Source organism: Stegostoma tigrinum, chromosome 44 (assembly GCF_030684315.1).
Source record: "Stegostoma tigrinum isolate sSteTig4 chromosome 44, sSteTig4.hap1, whole genome shotgun sequence".
Lineage (NCBI taxonomy): Eukaryota > Metazoa > Chordata > Chondrichthyes > Orectolobiformes > Stegostomatidae > Stegostoma > Stegostoma tigrinum.
The window spans coordinates 13953453-13972997 of record NC_081397.1 but is presented as its reverse complement, the minus strand read 5'-3'; the positions used below and the strand labels follow the sequence as shown (position 1 = coordinate 13972997).

General features: G+C 46.2%; 1 long non-coding RNA gene across 1 annotated transcript; it reads right to left on the bottom strand.

The window, feature by feature from the left end:
- Positions 1-9360: 9360 nt before the first annotated feature.
- LOC132207277 (uncharacterized) lies at positions 9361-19215 on the bottom strand. The gene is made up of 4 exons (XR_009443412.1): positions 17601-19215; positions 14856-14915; positions 12082-12116; positions 9361-10115 (listed from the first exon to the last, which is right to left on the bottom strand). It is a non-coding gene; the product is annotated as an uncharacterized LOC132207277 (long non-coding RNA).
- Between the last annotated feature and the right edge of the window lie 330 nt (positions 19216-19545).

The following is a 19545-nucleotide window of genomic DNA, read 5'->3' as shown; positions in this document are numbered from 1 at the left end:
TGGTGATGTAACCTGAGGGTCACTGCGCCTCAGGTGATGGAGGGATTCAAAAGGAGAGTCCTTCACGGTAACCCCATCCGGTGTATGAATTGAACCCACGCTGTTACCAATCTAATGCAAAGCAGCCATCGAGGAAAGCCCCCCCTCCCCCCAACCACATCCACTTCTGAGACAGGAAAAGTCGCTGATCTGGAAAGTGGTTGTAATTACAAAACAAATAGCCTTGCCCCTCTCCCCACCCCAACATCATTGGAGATAAAGAGCTTTGTAATGATACTGTAGCTTTAAGAGATTATTTTGTCCTGGTTTCTTTTGAGAGAGAGATTGAATGAGAGGTGTCGAGCTCGCTGGTGAAGACTGCTTGACTAAACAGCTTGAGTTTTATTTTGTCCAGGCTGAATGAGTGTGGCCAGCTCTCAGATCAGGATTTCTCGGTTTTGTTTCATTTCACGTGCACCTGAAGCTGTTGGGGTCTCAAATGCCTTTGAAGCTTCAGTGGATGTCTCCCGGCTCCTGCTGTCTCTGTATTTTCTGTTGACTCTTTATCCTCTTGGATTGGAGTTCTGCACGTGAGAATCTGTGTCTCAATTTTACATGTTTGTCAAGGAGTGTGTTTATGGGATGTTACTATTTTGAATCAGTTAATTAGCAATAGTTACTGTATCTACTGCTCTGTTACATTTCCAACAGAGTTAAGTTATTCTTAATTCTTCCTTCTTTTGTTGCATTTTAACTGTCGTGTTTAAATCCATTGTTTTGTTTAACATTAAGTTGTTTGCCCAATTGCATTGCATCTGAAACAAGCACTTCACGTTCGCTTTTAAAAATAAAGTTAGGGTAGAGACTACCTTCTGAAAATATTTTGAGGGCGTCTGCCCTGGTCTAGTCTTGTCCATAACAGACTGAATAATTCCAAAGATTTATCTTGGGAAGACAGACTGAGCAGTTTTGGCCGATACTCTCTGGACTTCAGAAGAATCAGAGGAGATCTAACTGAGGGATCCAAAATTCTGAAGTTGGGGGATTGAAAAAGGAGATGAAGAGAGGATGTTTCCTCATGTGGGAAAATCTAGAATGAGATGTCATCAAGTGAAGATAAGGGGTTGGGGCAGATTGAAAATGGACATGAGGAGGAATGGCTTTTCTCGAAGGTTGGGGAGAAGGGGCATGTCTAACCTGCACATCCATTGGAGCATACCAGGAAACAGGAGCACCTGGAGGAAACCCACACCAACACAGGAAAAATGTGCAAACTTCACACGGACAGTCACCTGAGGCTAAAATCAAAGCTGGATCCCTCACACTGTGCAGCAGCTGCGCTAACCACTGAGCCACTATGTCACCCATTGAGCCTGTTCCACCTTTCAGTCTGTTCCTTCACACCATTAACTTGCCTTTAGCCCCCATCCCCTTATTACCTCAGCCAAACAAAAATCTGTCAGATTGGAAACTAACCACTGATCCAGCCACTGCTGTGTTTGTGGAAAAGAGATTTCAACCTCGATAACGCTTTGTATGTCATCATTTAATGGAACGTTTTCAGCCTAACTGTTGCGACGTACCATGGCCATCCAAATACGAAGCAGTTCTTCCTTTTTTTTAAACAGAATTTGCCTTACACCTGTGAATGCTCTCAGTTTCGATTATAAACTCTGGAAAATGCCCCCCACCCCCAACTCCCCCGATCATGTGTCATTTGCTTATGGAGAGAAATCTACTGGTTGAATTCCTGTAGCCACAGGTTTTGGGGCAGGCTTTTTGTTTGCCAAAGAGGTACATCATGCTTTTTGCCCCAAGTTTGTACATTTGCTTTAGAAGTCCCGTAGCCAGTGGCAGGCAGCAGGGACTAACGTCCAACTGGAAAGCTGAGCCCAGAATATCAGGATGGAGCTGGGTAATACTTTGCGACAGAGAATAGAGGAGAAAGTGGGAGAAAGAAACAGAGTGGTGATAAGGGAGGGTCCTGGGAATGAAGCTTCATAGAATTGAGATGCCTGGTCAATTTGTTCATTTCGAAAGCTTGTGACATCTCACAAAAAAGTAATAGAGTCACAGAGTACAGAAACAGGCCCTTTGGCATAACTTGTCCATGTCAACTGGGCTTCCCATAATAAACTAGTCTCATTGACCTGCAAATCCATTTTGTTCCCTGTCCAATTTAATAATATCTTTCCTTTTCCTAAGGTACCAGAATTATACACAGTAATCTAAAAGTGGCCAGACCAATGTCCTGTACAATGGCAACATGACGTCCCAAATCCTATTATCAATGGTCTGACTGATGGATGCAAAAATGAAATCTGGATGGTGGCATGTGATCAGGAATGTAACTTTAATACAACAGAGTCTCACAGCACTGGAGAGTCTTTTTGATCCATCCAGACTATACCGACTAACAATAAAGGATGTTCCCAGTCACGATGGGGCAGTCCAGAACCAGGGGGTGACGGTCTAAATGGGAAGCGTAGGACTGAGTTGAGGAAAAATGTCTTCACCCAGAAAGTGGGGAGCATGTGGGATTCTCTGCCACAGCAAGTGATTGGGCCCAAAACATTGAATGTGACTCCATCTCTCAGTCCTGTAATTATCTCTCTATATCTGTCTCTCCCTGTCTCTCTCTCTCTCTCTGTCTCTCTCCTGTCATCATCCTTTTCTCTCCCTTCATCCTGCACTCATCTGACTTTCTCTCCCTCACCCGACCCTCACTTCCAGAAATTTTAATTGCAGGCTCAAGCGCGCGAATCAGTTTGAATTATTTTAGCACCTCCTAACAGCCCGGTCCTGGCATCTCAGTCGTATGTGAATAATCTGGGAGATAAATGCACACAATGTTTCATTTATATATACATATGTAACACCCACTGACAGAAAGTAAACATGGAAAACACCTTCACATGCATCGCACGGGTCCACATGTAAAGTCAACCTCTTTCTGTCTGGGAGGGGAAACACTTTGGGAATTCAATCAATTTCACCTCTGACATTCCTGAAAAAGAAAATAAATAGGAGCAGAGAATGACGCCACTCGGTCCATCTCCCAGTGGTGTAATTTGTAATCTGTGACCATCCATCTCCCTGAGAGCATTACAAACTAGTTTCTCCCCACCTCACAATTTTCTCCCTTTAACTGCAGCAAGTAAAAGGAACACATTAAACAGTTATACAGCAGAAACAGATCCTTCAGCCCAACCTGTCCATGCCAGCCAGGTTTTCTAATCTATCCTACTCCCATTTGCCTGCATTTGACCCATGTCCCTCTAAACCTTTCCTATGCATGTCCCTGTTTAAATGCCTATTAAATGTGTAATCGTATCTACATCTACAACATCGTCTCCCAATTCATCCCATACACGCACCACTTTCTGTGTGAAACAGTTGTCCATTAGGTCCCTTTTAGCTCTCTCCCCTCTCACCTTCAACCTACGCCCTTTAGTTTTGGACTCCCCCGCCCTGGGGAAACGACCTTGGCTATTCACCTTATCTCTGGCTTTCATGATTTTGTTGGCCTCTGTAAGATCACCCAGCAACCTCCACTCTCGGGGGAAAAAAGTCCCAGCCTAATTAGCCCCTCCCTACAACTGAAACCCTCCATTCCCAGTAACATCCTTGTCAATCTTTCCAGTTTAATAATATCCTGTCCACTGCATTTAATGCATTTCTGTTTTGGTCATTTAAGGATTTCTCATGATCAATCTTGCCAATGGATCCACCAAAGAGAATGAATTGCCTCCAGTTATCCCTTCCCTTTCGCTCCCATCAATAAGCTGGATAAACACGACCGACTTGTGCACAGCCTTTCCAAATCGTACATGATCTCGAGAGACCGACTCCCCACCCCTGGGAGACAATCTAAAGGGAGAGATTAGGGTCCAGCTTCTGCAGATCAGTCTGCAGCTCTAAACCTTCTGGCACGGGGTCGGGGGGGAGGGGGGGGGAGCTCCAGTGGCTTCTGTGGATGAACTTGTGCTAGAGAGAACAGAAAATGATACTTACCACCCAGAGACAAGTCGAATGGACTGCCTGCAACCGGAACACACAAGAAAAGGAACGAAACCTCATCTGTTGGTCCTTATCTGATAGAAACACTTGTCAGAAAGGCATGAGAACGGATGCAGAGTCGACAAACTCAAAATCCTATCTCAATCTCTCTCTCTCTCTGCCCCACGCCCTCCCCTCCCTGACAGATGCTGTCAGACCGGTTGAGTTGCCCCAGTGCTCTCTATGTTGGTTTCAGATCTCCAGAACCCTGCACTGTGTTGCTTTTGCAACCTTACAAGCTGTGTTCCTTGCTTCAGACACCAGTGCCCCCACTCCTGGTGAAATGGTGTCCTCTGTTGTTCAAGCATAGAGGAAAGATATGGCTAACACATTTCAAAATAACATTGCATCACTGTCAGAAAGGATACACAGGACAATGAGACGACATTGCTTGGGAATGGTGTACACATGACCAGAGGATCAGAAGTAGGCCATTCAGCCCATCTGGCTGCTCCACCTTTCAACCATGACTGTGGCTGAACTGCTCATTCTTAACTCTACTTTGCTGCCCATCCACCCCTTGCCCCATAACCTTTGCTTCTCCTTCCTGATTGAAAATCTCTCTCAAACTTGAATATACTGAATGACCCGGCAATGACAGCCCTCTGTGGTAAAGAACTTCACAGATTCACTCCCGTCAGAAGAAGAAATTCCTCATCTCCATCTTCAATGGACGAACGCCTATGACATGATGCCCCTCTGGACCCAAATTCTCCCACACGAGGGGCAATGGCTCCCGGTCAAATTCCTCAAAGGATCTTCAATGAGGCCTCCTCTCATTCCTATAAACTCCAATGAGGATAGGCCCAACAGACTCAATCTCTCCCTCATCAGACACTCCCTCCATACTCGGGATCAGCCGAGTGAACCTTCTTTGAACCTGCCTCCAATGCTAGACTCTCCTTCCTTAGATACGAGGCCACAAAACTGCTCACCGTATCCCAGCTCTGTCTTGTATGGTTTTCTTTAGAAAAATTTCCCAACATTTATCTCACATTGAAGGCTAACCTTTCGGGCCTCGACCCGATGTTTCGTCTAAATCCTTCTTCTGAAGAAGGATCTCGGCCCGGAACGTCAGCTTTCCTGCTCTTCTGATGCTGCTGGGTCTGCTGTGTTTATCCAGCTCTACACCTTGTTATCTTAGATTCTCCAGCATCTGCAGTTCTACTATCTCTGAAACAATTTTAACCTGGATTGCAAGAAATAGTTTTCATCTGAAATCCTCAAGCAGTTGAGAATCTCTGTCCCTTTGTGATTTACAGCTGGTTTTGAGGGCGTTGCTAACATACCACAACATCAGACAGAGTTACAGCGTGCCATGGTGTGATTGGAGATCCCCAGTGGGCAGATTTTATGCCATTCCCACTCAGTGGGCGATATGTACTCGCTGAGGAACAAGCTATGGTAGTTCTATCCCTCTGTAAAATCAGCAATTACCACAAATCTGCCTTATTTATTTCCTCTTTCTGTCCCTCCTCTGTCCCACCCTGTAATCAATTCTCCTTCTCTGTTTACATTTAAAACAAATGCATTCCCCTTTGAATCGACTTTTTTTGAAAAAATGCTAATCTGTTTCCGACTCTCTTGCAATTTATTGCACGTGGCTGTTACTTTAGCCCTCTGTTTGCTGTATTTGGGCAGTTTAATTGTTGACTTCATGGCAGATCGGTCCTTTTTACAGCAGAACTCCCAGGTTTCCCCTTGTTTCCTGTGGCTATCGGCCTGAAGAAGGCTAATATCAGAAATGTTGACTGCTCCTTTCCTCCACATGCTGCCTGGCTTGTCCTTCCAGCCTCCCGTTTGTCTGTCTCGACTGTATCTTCAGCTAAAGGGGAGGGCATGGCTCAGTGAATGTCTACGTGTGTGTGTGTGTGTCACAGAGAGCGAGAGAGAGGGCGTGTTTCATTGAAAGGAAGAGTTTGGAGGTTTAAAGGGGATGTGAGGTAAAAGGTTTTTACCCAGAGAGTGCTGGGGAATCTGGTACTCACTGCCTGTGAGGGTGGGAGAGGCATAAACCCTCATCACATTGAAGAAGGATTTAGATGTGCACTTGTGATTCAAAGGCTATGGGCCAACTGCTGGGAAAATGGGATTAGGGAATAGGGATAGATAGGAGGAACTGCAGATGCTGGAGAATCTGAGATAACAAAGTGTCGAGCTGGATGAACACAGCAGCCAACCAGCATCAGACGAGCAGGAAGACTGATGTTTCGGGCCTAGACCCTTCTTCAGCAATGCTTAAGAATCTTGCTGCATTGACCCCCATCACCAAACCCCAACCTGTCCATTCTTCTCAGGGTTTTCGAAATTGCATTGAGATCATCTCTTGATCTCCCAGATCCGGATGATACAGAGTGCCCAAACTCCCTTCCCAGCTCACTGCCTCATTGTGAAAAATGTGTGCAATCACACACTCTCTCTCTCACAGACTCACACACACACACGCTCATGCATGTAGATTCACACACATAGTCAGACTCTCACACACACTCACACCAGCCTTCCCCTCACTCTATGCTCCACATCCTGTTTCCGCTCAGTCTCACCCCAACTCCATCCTCCTTGACTAACCCCCACCCCCACAATTCAGTCCCTTTTCTCGCTATTCTCCCTCTCACGCACCGCACACGCACAAAGACACGCACACACTGACATGGTCACATATTCACACACAGTCTGACAGACACATACACACTGGAACAATTTCACACACACGTCCTTCACAGGTGCGTGTGCACACACACGGTCTGACACACAGTCACACCAGTTTGCATTCACACAAACACATGTTTGCTCAAACAAATTCATTCACAAAATTACATTGAATATCACACACCCACACACACTCAGAACTGTCATAATCTCTCTCACATTCCCTTACACATTCACATGCAATCACAGTTTATGCTCAGACTCTTGTACAAACTCACATTATCTCACACATAATTTCAAACAAACTCACACTCACCCACATACAGCCTCTTAAACTCACAGAAAAACACATTCACAACACACTCTTGCTCTCTCTCGCACACACACACTCTCACACACTGTCACACACATTCACGCACAGCCACACAAAACATCCTACGCGCACATTTAATCTCACAAAACATCTCAGACGGTCGTTGACATAAACTTTCCTCAAACATTTTCTCTCACATATATTCCTTTCCTTACCCTCTACCCCTCCCCACCACGATATCTCACCCTCCGTCCCGCACCCTCCCCCCTCCCTCCCACCCACACATGAGCGACGGATGGAAGGGGCGATGCTGGTGACCCAGGGGAGACTGTGGCTGACGTGTTGGCTCACTGCACCTTGCATCACCTTCCCGTCCCTGAGAGTAATCCCCAAGTTCGGTCTCTGATACCCGCCTCACATTGGATCACCGGGGGTTCCACCAACGCACCTTGATTTTAAAAAAGAAATCCACCAATTTGTTGTGTGTTACAATTTTATTCATCTCCAAAGGCAGCATTGTTGTGTACAAAAGCAAATATCATCAAGAAATTACATTTACAACAACACAGCGACAGATTAAACCCATCCCAATGTACACCATCCATGAACAATACTTTCCATTGCTTCATAAACACTGGGACCATTGTGTTTTCATTTAGTTTTCCATCTCAACACAGGGTTCGGAGGGAGGGGGAGCTGTGAAGGAGGATGCAGAGATGCTTCCATGCCATTGGGTCAAATTGAGTGAGTGGGCAAATGCACGGCTGATGCAGTTTGATGTGGATTGATGTGAGGCTACCACTTTGGGAGAAATAAGAAAACAGGAATGCAGATTATTATCGAAATGGTGATGGATCGGGAAAGCAGCATGGAGGACAGGAGTTGGAACATCATGTTGTGGCTGTACAAGGCATTGATAAGGATATTCTTGTTGCATTGTGTACAGTTCTGGTCATGTTGCTACAGGAAGGATGTTATTCAATTGGAAAGGGTGAAAAAAATGAACATAACCATGTTGTCAGGAATGGAGAGTTTGGGCTATAAGGATAGGCTGTTTTTTTTTTCCAGAGCATCGGAGGCTGAGGGGTGACCCTTTGAAGGTTTTAAAAATCATGAGGGACATAGATAAGGTGAAAGCCAAGGTCTTTAACCCCAGGGTTGGAGAGTCCAAAAGTGGAGGGCATAGGTTTAAGGTGAGAAGGGAAAGGTTTAGAAGGGGCCTGAGGGGCAAATCTTTCGCACAGACAGTGGTGGGTATATGGAATGAGCTGTCAGGGGAAGTGGCGGAGGTGGGTAAAATTATAAATATTTGAAAGAAATTTTGGCAGATACATGGATAGGAAAGGTTGGAAGGGATATGGTTCAAACACAGGTAAACAGGGCTGGGTCAGTTTAGGAAACCAGGTTGGCATGGACGAGTTAGGCCGAAGAGTCACAGAGCACAGAAATAGCCCCGATGACTCTATGATGAGGGGCACAAATGCTGTCTTTACCAGCAATGCCCCACATCCTTCGCCTGAACGAGGGGTCATCGTGATTAAAAAACAGCAATAAGCCAGTCACCATCCTTACTGGCTCGAATGTGAACAATTCATCAGCACAGTCCTGCTGTTCCATTCAAAGGTACCTGGTACCTATTGACCAGACCCTTTGGCCCTCGCGCTGGTGTTGTCCCTGTTGGTGTTCACCAGTTTGCAATCGGACTTGCGCTGCTCCTTTCTTGGTGGCCAGCAATTGTCAGATCCAGACGGCGTCGATGTTAAAATCTTAACGTCTTCTACCAAGCCTGTACTTACATCAACCCAAACCCTTTTGTGGTGCAGCGAGAGTGTCTGTATGTCGGGACTAAAAAGCCGACATTTTTTAATTCATGGGATGAGGGCATTGCTGGCCAGGCCAACATTTGTTGCCCATCCTTAGCTGTCCAGGGGGCTGTTAAAAATCAACCACTTTGCTGTGGGTCTGGAGTCACATGAAGGCCAGGCCAGGTAAGGATAGCAGTTTCCTTCCCTAAACCACGTGAGTGAACCAGATGGGGTTTCCCAACAATTGATTCACAGTCACCATCAGACTCTCAATTACAGGATTTTGATGAATTTAAATTCCACAATCTGTGTTGCAGGATTTGAACCCGGGTCCCCAGAACATCACTGGAACATCTGGATTAACAGTTCCGCGATAATCCCATGAGGCCATCGCTTCCCCATTCAAAGGTCAAGCCTGCCACTCTGGAGGTGTGTGATCCCCCATCCTGACAATGTGGCGTTTCCAAAATACCTGCAGCGGAGAGAAACCCCCTACGTTCCCATTCCCACAATGGGTTTTGGAATCTCAGAAAGCTGAGTTGAAGTGTCCAGCAGGGGTTTTGGTTCTTTGGGAGATCTAGTCTTTTCCGTATAGACTCTGTTTCATCCATGCCTTTTCTATCCAGTTTGTTCAGTGGCTTGCAGCTCAGTGTGTGTTCCTTCTGTGGGGCCAGAAGTTGCTCCTTCCAACCCCACACCCCAGGTCTCTTTCGCCCTGGAATGTAACCATTGAAATTGGCTGGTTTCTCCTTTTATATATCTCCCAACTGTCAGATCCTTCTGGCAATTCCTGTTCAAAGTTGGTCAGAATAGGGGAGATTCCTGTTCCATGCGCACAAGGTGGCAGATGATGTCTTCCTCCCCTTAAACATGGACCAACTGAAAAGCTCAATCCTCAGACATGTACATGAGAGGGAAGGAGAGGCAGGTATTAAATTTCCAAAGACCACAGCTGCTGAAATAGTTTTGAATTTACAAAACTAACGGCCTGCAATGTCCAGAACAGACCAACAGATGCAACAACATGAAATTAGCTTCACAATGAGTGGAGCAGAACAACGTGTGAAAGATGGTTTCCATCGCAAAGTTCACAAGTTTGCGATCTGTACACAGGAGTTACATTGTACCTCTTCACCAGACAGTCTATAAAAATCGAATGACCCGCCTCTCATCTGTCTTCTTCTTTCTTACTTGTGTGGAATATTCTCGTAAACATTTCCATCCGCTCTGTCTTCTTCCTCTGAGAGCTCGCTGAGGTTCAGTGTGGCGTATGTGATACAGGAATCATTGGGGTCAGGCTTGGCATCCTGCAATTGGAATGATATTGGAATGGAATTGGAATTGAGTGGGAGCAGGAAGGTGAAGAGGTGGGAGAGGCCATTTGTAGTTAAAGGTAGGAGTGGATATCAGTGGGAAACAGGAATCACCAACAGGAAGTTCAGTGCCACAAGTTAGGAATCTGGGTAGTGCAGTGGTAATTTCCCTACCTCTGAGCCAGGAGGCTGGGGGTCAAGTCCCACCTGTGCCTGAGGTGTGCCATACAGATGATAAAAGTGGGAAGGTGATGTCAGAGCTGTACAGGACTTTGGTGAGGCTGCAGCTGGAGCACTGTGTGCAGTTCCAGTCTCCGCACTATAGTAAGGATGTAATTGCACTGGAGGGGGTGCAGAGGGATATTCACCAAGATATTGCCTGGGTCAGAACATTTCACCCGTGAAGTGAGGCTGGACAGGCTCAGGTCGATGCTTGGAGCAGAAAAGGCTGAAAGGGCTTTTGATTTGTTTCCATTCACTCAGGGACATTGGCATTGCTGGCTGGGCCCAGCATTTGTTGCCCTGTCCCTAGCTACCCTCTTGAGAAGGTGGTATTGAGCCGCCTTCTTGAGCTGCTCCAGCCCCATTTCCTGTAGGTTGACTCACAATGCGCTTCAGGAGGGAACTCCAGGATTTTCACCCAGTGACACTGAAAGAACAGCCAATGTATTTCCAAGTTGGGATGGTGAGCGGCTTGGAGGGGAACACACAAGGGGTGGTGTAGCCATGTATCCGCTGCCCGTGTCCTTCTGGATGGATGTGGCTGTGGGTTAGGAAGGTGCCGTCTGGGGATCTTTGGGAAATTTCTGTTGTGTATCTTGTAGATGGTACATACTGTAGCTACCAATTGGGTGTGAATGACAATGAACTGGCAACTATTTAATGTCACGGTCAGTGATGTTTTAATTCTGTACAGGAGTAACTGGAACACCAACACCAGTAATGCCACAAGTTTGAAACTCACTTATCCCCAGGCACTGGAAGTGGAATGTGAAACAGTGAGTGACCTACTCCATTGATAAAGCATTGCTGGATATTTCCCACTGTGTTTAAAGGCAGGCACAAAGCTGGGGGTGAGGGGAGCTGTGAAGGAGGCTACAGGATGCTTCAGTGTGATTTGGACAATTCAGTAAGTGGCAGCTAATGTAGATCAGCATGAGGTTAACCAACTGAGAGCAAAAACAGGAAGGTGGTGATTATCCAAACAGTGATGGAATGGGAGTGGGGGAGGTGCAATGAGACCTGCGTGTCCCCCGTACATCAATCGCTGAAAGTGAGTATCGCAGGGGCAGCGGGTGGTGAAGGAGGCAAATGAGATGCCGGCCTTCAAGCGAGAGGGTTCGAGCCCAGGAGCCGGGATATCTTGCTGCAATTGTACAGGGTGAGACCAAACCCTGGAGTATTGTGTGTGCAGTTTGGGGTCTCCTTATCTGAGAAAGGATGTTCTGGCTATGGAGGGAGTGCAGTGAAGGTTTCACAGACTGATTCCTGGGATGGCAGGATGGACACATGAAGAGAGACTGGATTGGCTAGGATTATATTCACTGCAGTTTAGGCGAATAAGGGAAGAATCTCATAGAAATCTGTAAAATTCTAACAGGACTAAATACGGTAAACACTGGAAGGATGTTCCTAGTGACTGGGAGGAAGTCAAGAACCAGGGGTCACAATATAAAGGAGATAGGTAAGGACTGAGATGAGGCGAAATGTCTTCACCAAGAGAGTGGGATCCTTGTGGGATTCTCTGCGACAGAACGCAGTCAGGACCAGAAAATTGAATGGGGAGAGCAGGCTGGAATGGCTGAATGGCCGACTCCAGCTCCTAATTTGTAAGGTATTTCCTGTGATCAGTCTGATATGAACCAATAGTTAATGTTTTACTGCGCGGATGTAAGTTATAAATTACCTGCACTTCCTGTGGCAATAGCTGTGGTCTATTTAGGCTTAAAATGTAACATACCTCCTTCCCATTCGAGGAGAAACCAACACTGCTGCCTGAAAATAAAACAGACTAAGTTGAGAAGGAACTCTTTGGAGACATTGACGATTCAATTTGGACGAATTGAAGGCTGATCAACATTAAAGATGTAACTGAATCTTTCAAAAGCATGGCTGTGTTTTTATATTGGTGCAATGCTTAATAAATTGTCCTCCTCAATCAGCCCAGAAACTTCAGAAGATTGCATTTAGAAACCTCGCTCTGGCTAAAGCCTACAATTTGCATTCAGGTCAATCACACAGCGGGTCAGTTTTTTAGGATGCAGGTCATTGCAACATCTTCAGCAGGCCGCCTTAATCTTATCAGCCTTTGCATGACTCGCCCTGTTGTTATACATGAAAACGACAAGAGTGAACCATACAGATAACGTCCATTTGGGTTTTAGAGTCACACAGCATGCAAACAGACCCTTTGGTCCATCGAGTCCATGCCAGGCATAATCCCAAATTAAAATGGTTCCATCTGCCTGCATCTGGCCCATATCCCTCCAAACCATTTCAATTAATGTACTTAAAGTGTCCACTGTCAACTTTAATTCCTTTAAAATAAATTCAACAGTTGCTCATAAATGTAGGAATTTAGGAAAGAACACTATTTCAACTCAAGAGTTTAATACACTTAGTCTCGTGTCAAACCATCTGAAGAACTAAACTAGACTCACCATATTGTCGACAAACACAGCAAGTCAGGCAGAACTCGGAGAAAAGGAGCAGTCAACACCTCAGGCACAACCCCCACTTCCAGCCCCGAAGAAGGGCCATACCCGAAACGCTGACCGCTGCCTCCCTCCAGACGTTGCCTGGCTTGCTGTGTTCTTCCAGCCTCCTGGTTTGTCTATCTTGGATTCCAACATCTGCAGCTTTTTTGTCTCTATACTTATCATATTAGTTGCAATGAGAAACTCTAATTTGTTCAGTTTTGTTTCATTGAAAGTCACACACCTTAGGAAAGAAACATTGTTTATTGAGAACTTACTGTATTCCAGGATTGCTTTTTATGCAAAAATAGGAATTTGAGAATGAATGGACATCCACTCTTGGATGTTATATCTCTGCCAATGTTGTCCCTTTCAGGACAGCTTCAATAACAATGTGAACATGGTCAAAGGTAGAAGATAGAGGGTGGTTTTAGCTGTTGCATGCTGATAGTTCCAGATAGCTCAGTTGGCTAGATGGCTGGTTTTTGTCATACATTACATGCCAACCCTTGCCAACAGCATGGGTACAATTCCCACACCAGCTGAGGCTACCCTGAAGGATGCTCCTTCTGAACCTCTCCCCTCTCCTGAGGCGTGGTGATTCTCTAAAAGTTAAAACACCACCCAGTTCCCCTTCACTCTCTCTCTCCTATGAAAGAGCAGGCTGGTGGCTATGTAGAACATGACCATTTACTACTCATTCCCTTCAGACAAAGGCTAGAATGTGTTTGAATTCCATTGTACACAAGGCCAACTTCAGTTCAAATGTCCCTTGTGGGTGTTGACAGGTATCCGTGTGATAATTGTAAGTTCATCTTTCTGAGCAACAATATGACATGCGGTGCTTTTATTTTCTCTGTCATCTCAAATCAGCAGGTGGTAGCATTTTGCATATCCGCCTTGCGTATTATATGAGGAAAATGGAACTTGCTTTCTCTCTATCCATAGATGCTGCCAGACCTGCTGAGCTCCTCCAGAAATATTTGAATTTATTTCTGATGTCCAGCATCCACAGTTCTTAGTTTTAAGAGAAAATGATCTACGTCTGCCTCAGTTAAGTGTAAAATGCATGTCCCACTGCTTATGTCACGCACAGAATGTTTCTACATGTACTAAACAGTAATTGGGAAGCGACCGCCTTCATAACACAGTCACCAACACACACGGCGATATATTTTTATTTCATTCATTCACAAGGTGTCACTGGCCAGGCCAGCATTTATTGCCCACCCCTAACTGTCTCCATTGCTGTGGGTCTGGAGTCACATGTCGGCCTGACCAGGTAAGGATTGCAGCTTCCTTCCCTAAAAAGCATTGGTAAATTCATTGGGCTTTTCCACAACAATTTCATGGTCATTGAACTCTGAATTCCAGATATTTATTGAATTCAAATTCTGTGGGAGGATTCAAACCCAGGTCCCCAGGACATTAGCCAGGGTCTTTGGATTAACAGTGAAGTGATAATATAACTAGACCATACCCCTTCTGTTTGGAATAACCAGATGCGGTGCTGGATGAACACAGCAGGCCAGGCAGGGTCAGAGGAGCAAGAAAGAGGACATTTCAGGTCTGGACTCTTCTTCATTTTCTGAAACATCGGCTTTCCTGCTCCTCTGATGCTGCCCTGGCCTGCTGTGTTCATCCAGCTCCACACCTTGTTATCTCAGACTCCAGCATTGGCAGTCCCTGTTAACCATTTCTCATTGCTCTGTGTGTCTGTTCTGAGTCACTGACAACATATAAATCATCTCCAAATCCTTGACCCTATCTGCAGGGGAATAAAGGGTCATGGCAGATCAGATCGGGGCTTGTTTCTGATTGGCTGGTTCACTGTCCATTCATTCACAAATCTGGATGTTTCTTTTGGTAGACCCTCTGTTCCCTCACACTCCTGTCACTGCAAGCACTGTGGTATTTCTCTATTTGGAACTGGCCACACACCGGCGTTTCCACAGTAACTGGGATCATGATATTGTTGGAGCTGCAACGATCCTCTGTCTCTCTCTTAAACATAGCATTAAACAAACAAAATATTTACCAGACTCTGTTCTCTTTTTGGTGGTGACCACTGAATAAACTATATCCGCAGCGGCGTTTTCTACAAAGAAATAAAGTGCACATGAAAAACACACATCAATCAGAGAGCAGCGCTATAATGGGCTAAATGACACATGCAACATCAATGCACAGATTCATGGATAGATAATAAATTTCAGAGCTGGATGGACAAATTTAATCGACTGATGGACGGATAGACAGATGGATGTTTTAAGATAGAGATAGATAGCTTCTTGATTAAAAAGGGGGATCAAGGGTGATGGGAGAAGGAAGGGGAATGAGATTGACAAACACATCAGCCTTGGTCAAGTGGCACAGCTGACCTGATGGAAAGAATGGCCTAATTCTGCTCCTATATGTTAGGTCCTGTAGCCTCATTTAGATAAGAAGACGCATAGATAAATAAATATGCATGCAGTTAATATCCTTGGAGATCATTCAGTTCACTACAACCACTATAAAGACTGCTGTACAGGAAGCTTGCTTCCCTTCATTATCACTTGCATGGAGCACTTGTGTCTCTGAGGAGCCAAGCCTTTGTACACAATCACTCATTGTAACCAACATCAGTTGGATTTCTCAATACCAGAGTACTGCGCCCTCAGTTTCCGACATTACTTCCGATCAAATAAGCATGTTGTGTCAGGCAAAACACCCTGAAGGAGGTCCAGTCACAAGGTATTAACAGCAACAGCCGTCTGTAAAAGACACTGGTTAAAGATAGGGGCTTATAGCTCAGCAGTAGACCCATCAGCGCATCAGGTCTGTGCTGTTCAAAAGCAACCACCTCCCTATTCTCTAATCACATTTTCCCAGCACCTGCCTCCATATCCTTGGCATCACAAGTGCACATCTCAATCTTTCTTCAATAGAACATAGAACATAGAACATAGAACAGTACAGCACAGAACAGGCCCTTCAGCCCACAATGTTGTGCCGACCATTGATCCTCATGTATGCACCCTCAAATTTCTGTGACCATATACATGTCCAGCAGTCTCTTAAATGACCCCAATGACCTTGCTTCCACAACTGCTGCTGGCAACGCATCCCATGCTCTCACAACTCTCTGCGTAAAGAACCTGCCTCTGACATCCCCTCTATACTTTCCACCAACCAGCTTAAAACTATGACCCCTCATGCTAGCCATTTCTGCCCTGGGAAATAGTCTCTGGCTATCAACTCTATGCCTCTCATTATCTTGTATACCTCAATTCGGTCCCCTCTCCTCCTCCTTTTCTCCAACGAAAAGAGACCGAGCTCAGTCAACCTCTCTTCATAAGATAAGCCCTCCAGTCCAGGCAGCATCCTGGTAAACCTCCTCTGAACCCTCTCCAAAGCATCCACATCTTTCCTATAATAGGGCACCCAGAACTGGACGCAGTATTCCAAGTGCGGTCTAACCAAAGTTTTATAGAGCTGCAACAAGATCTCACGACTCTTAAACTCAATCCCCCTGTTAATGAAAGCCAAAACACCATATGCTTTCTTAACAACCCTGTCCACTTGGGTGGCCATTTTAAGGGATCTATGTATCTGCACACCAAGATCCCTCTGTTCCTCCACGCTGCCAAGAATCCTATCCTTAATCCTGTGCTCAGCTTTCAAATTCGACCTTCCAAAATGCATCACCTCGCATTTATCCAGGTTGAACTCCATCTGCCACCTCTCAGCCCATCTCTGCATCCTGTCAATGTCCCGCTGCAGCCTACAACAGCCCTCTACACTGTCAACGACACCTCCGACCTTTGTGTCGTCTGCAAACTTGCTGACCCATCCTTCAATTCCCTCGTCCAAGTCATTAATAAAAATTACAAACAGTAGAGGCCCAAGGACAGAGCCCTGTGGAACTCCACTCACCACTGACTTCCAGGCAGAATATTTTCCTTCTACTACCACTCGCTGTCTTCTGTTGGCCAGCCAATTCTGTATCCAAGCAGCTAAGTTCCCCTGTATCCCATTCGTCCTGACCTTCTGAATGAGCCTACCATGGGGAACCTTATCAAATGCCTTACTGAAGTCCATATACACCATATCCACAGCTCGACCCTCAACAACCTTTCTAGTCACATCCTCAAAAAACTCGTTAAGGTTTGTAAGGCATGACCTATGTGATGAGATATTCTGCCTCTCTCACCCTGACAGGCAGTGAGTTCCAAATTCCCCATCACTGACTGGATGAAAACATTTTCCTTCACATCCCCGTCTAAACCTCCTGCCCCTTACCTTCAATCCATGTCCCCAACCCCCCGGTCATTGAGTCCTTCAAGAAGGGGTTGGGTTTCTTCCTGTCTCCCGTATGTCTGCCCCTTATCAGTTTATACACCTCAAAGAAGGAGGAGTTGGCATCTTTGAGGGTGAAAGGGATTGAAGTGTCTGCAGGAGAAAGCTGGGAACTGGGGATTGAGTCGGATGGTCAGCTGTGACACTACCCAATGGGCCGGCCAATGGGCAGGCTGAATGGCCTCCGCATTTCTCTCAGAACCAGGGACTGAGTTAGATGGTTAGCTATAATCATAATGTCTGGCAGAACAGGATAGGTGGGCTGAATGGCCTAGTCCTGTTTCCTGGCTGCTGTCCTCCCCTTCAGCCTCCACAGCTCCAAGGAAAACCACCCCATTCTAGCCCAGCTGACAGCTTGGACGATTGACCAGAATTCCTACCAGGTTATGGTGCACCGTCACTGTGTGGGGCTCTATAACCACACCGATTCAATGGCACTCACCAGCATTGTGTGCTGCTCCGATTACTGCATACTCCAGGTTGCTGGCTGCTGCCACTTCACCAGAAGCTTGGGATCTATTTCCAGTAGAAAGGGGAAGGGAAGGAAGTTGTCATTTCAAACACAACGCTTTCAACCCCACGCTCAGCTTCAACAAAACAGCAAAGCTACCACGGAAATTACAAAGCCCAGTGAGACCCTGTTATTCATTGGTCCCACGTCCCTGGTTTCCATCCAAACATGGAGCTTTCTCACCCTCAAGGAGCTGCCCAATTCCCCATCGCTTTTCACTTATGTCCTTTGGGGAAGGAAATCTGCTATTCTTACCTGGTCTGGCCCATTTGTGACTCTAGAAGCTGGTTAACAAAACTGCCCTCTGGGGCAATTAAGGATTGGCAATAAAATGCTGGCCCTGTCAGTGACACGCACACCCCTGTGAATGAATAAAAGCCACCTGGGACTTTCCAGGAGTATTGTTTCCTGGTTTGTCAGGCTCATATTAAAAGGATAAGGCAATACCCAAGTTCCCTCTCTCAGTTCTTCTGCTCGTTGTCGCTCCCTGATTAAGGGGAATCAGGATAAACAATGGCAAATATAAAATTTGCAGTTTCATCCCCTTACCTCTTGGGCTGTGACACAGGTGAGGAATTGCCTGCAGGTAGAGAGATAACATTCTTAGCGTATTGGACAGTAGCTTTGTGCTGTTCCAGACAGGAGCTGCAAAGCCCTTTCTCAGTCATAAGCAGAGAGCAAACACATCAATAGATGAGAATCATCAAACCCATCTGAATGCACATTAACCACTTGTGACAGGGATTAGGTGAGGGTTTCGTTCGTGTCTGAGTGAGGGCCAAGGCCAGAGTTAGGGTTAGCATGAGGTTAAGGATTGTTTTATGGTGAGGGTTAGTATTCAGTTTAAGGTTAGTGTTAGGATTCAGATTAGGATTAGGGTCATGGTTAGGTTTTGGGTTATGGGTTGGGCCAGCGTTAGGGTTAAGGTTGGTTCAGCATTAAGGTTTGGTTTAAGGTGATGAGGCGAGGGTTCGGGTGAGGGTCAGTGTTCAGTCTACGGCTAGGCTTAAGGCTTGGGTTAGTTATTAGTTTTAGTTAGCATTTGGCTGAGAGGCAAGATTAGAATGAGAATGAGAGCTCGGTTTAGGACAAAGATTTAGTTTAGCGGTAGGATTGAGTTTAAGTTAGGGTGAGGATTAGTGGAGCAAGGATTTGAGGGGGCTGAATGGCCTCCTCCTGTTCCTGATTCACACGATCTTATGCCTCTCCTCTTCTCTGAGGTAACACAGAGTGGGAGTATTGGTCACATTTACCCGATCCAGGAGGCTAACTTGGTGAGTGCTCTCCCTCCTACTGTCAGGAACACGGTCCACCCCAGTTCCTGACCCAACAACTCCTTCCCCGGGTCCCCCACCCCAACCCTGTCCAGCTGCAAAGGTTACACTGGGGCGTGGACGGCAATGCCATGCCCCGGGGAACAAACCCGATCCCCGTGGGAAGTTACAGACCTGTGTGGCCCCTCCGGTGGATGAACCACGCCGACGCGATCAGGCCGGCGAACAGCAGAACTGGGACGAGCGAGGCCGCGATCTCCGTGGAATAACTCCGAGCTGAAATCCAACAACATCCGGCTCACGTTAACAAACTCAGCGGGAAGTGTTACCGCATCAGCCCTGTGTGAGGCACACGATCAGCATCAGAGTGACCAACCCCTGCAGGTACGTAACTCCCTGCCACCCACGGGGGGATGGAAAACACGGAAGAATTGAACCCATTGAGCTCCCTGCACTGAACCCACTTTCCTGCAATCGGCCCCCTACAGCCTGGAATGTTATGGCACGTCGAGTTTCATTCAAGTTCTCTTTAAAGGCTGCGAGGTTTCCCACCTCAACTACCCTCCGAGCCCCCACAGCCCTGTGGGTGAGACAATCCTCAA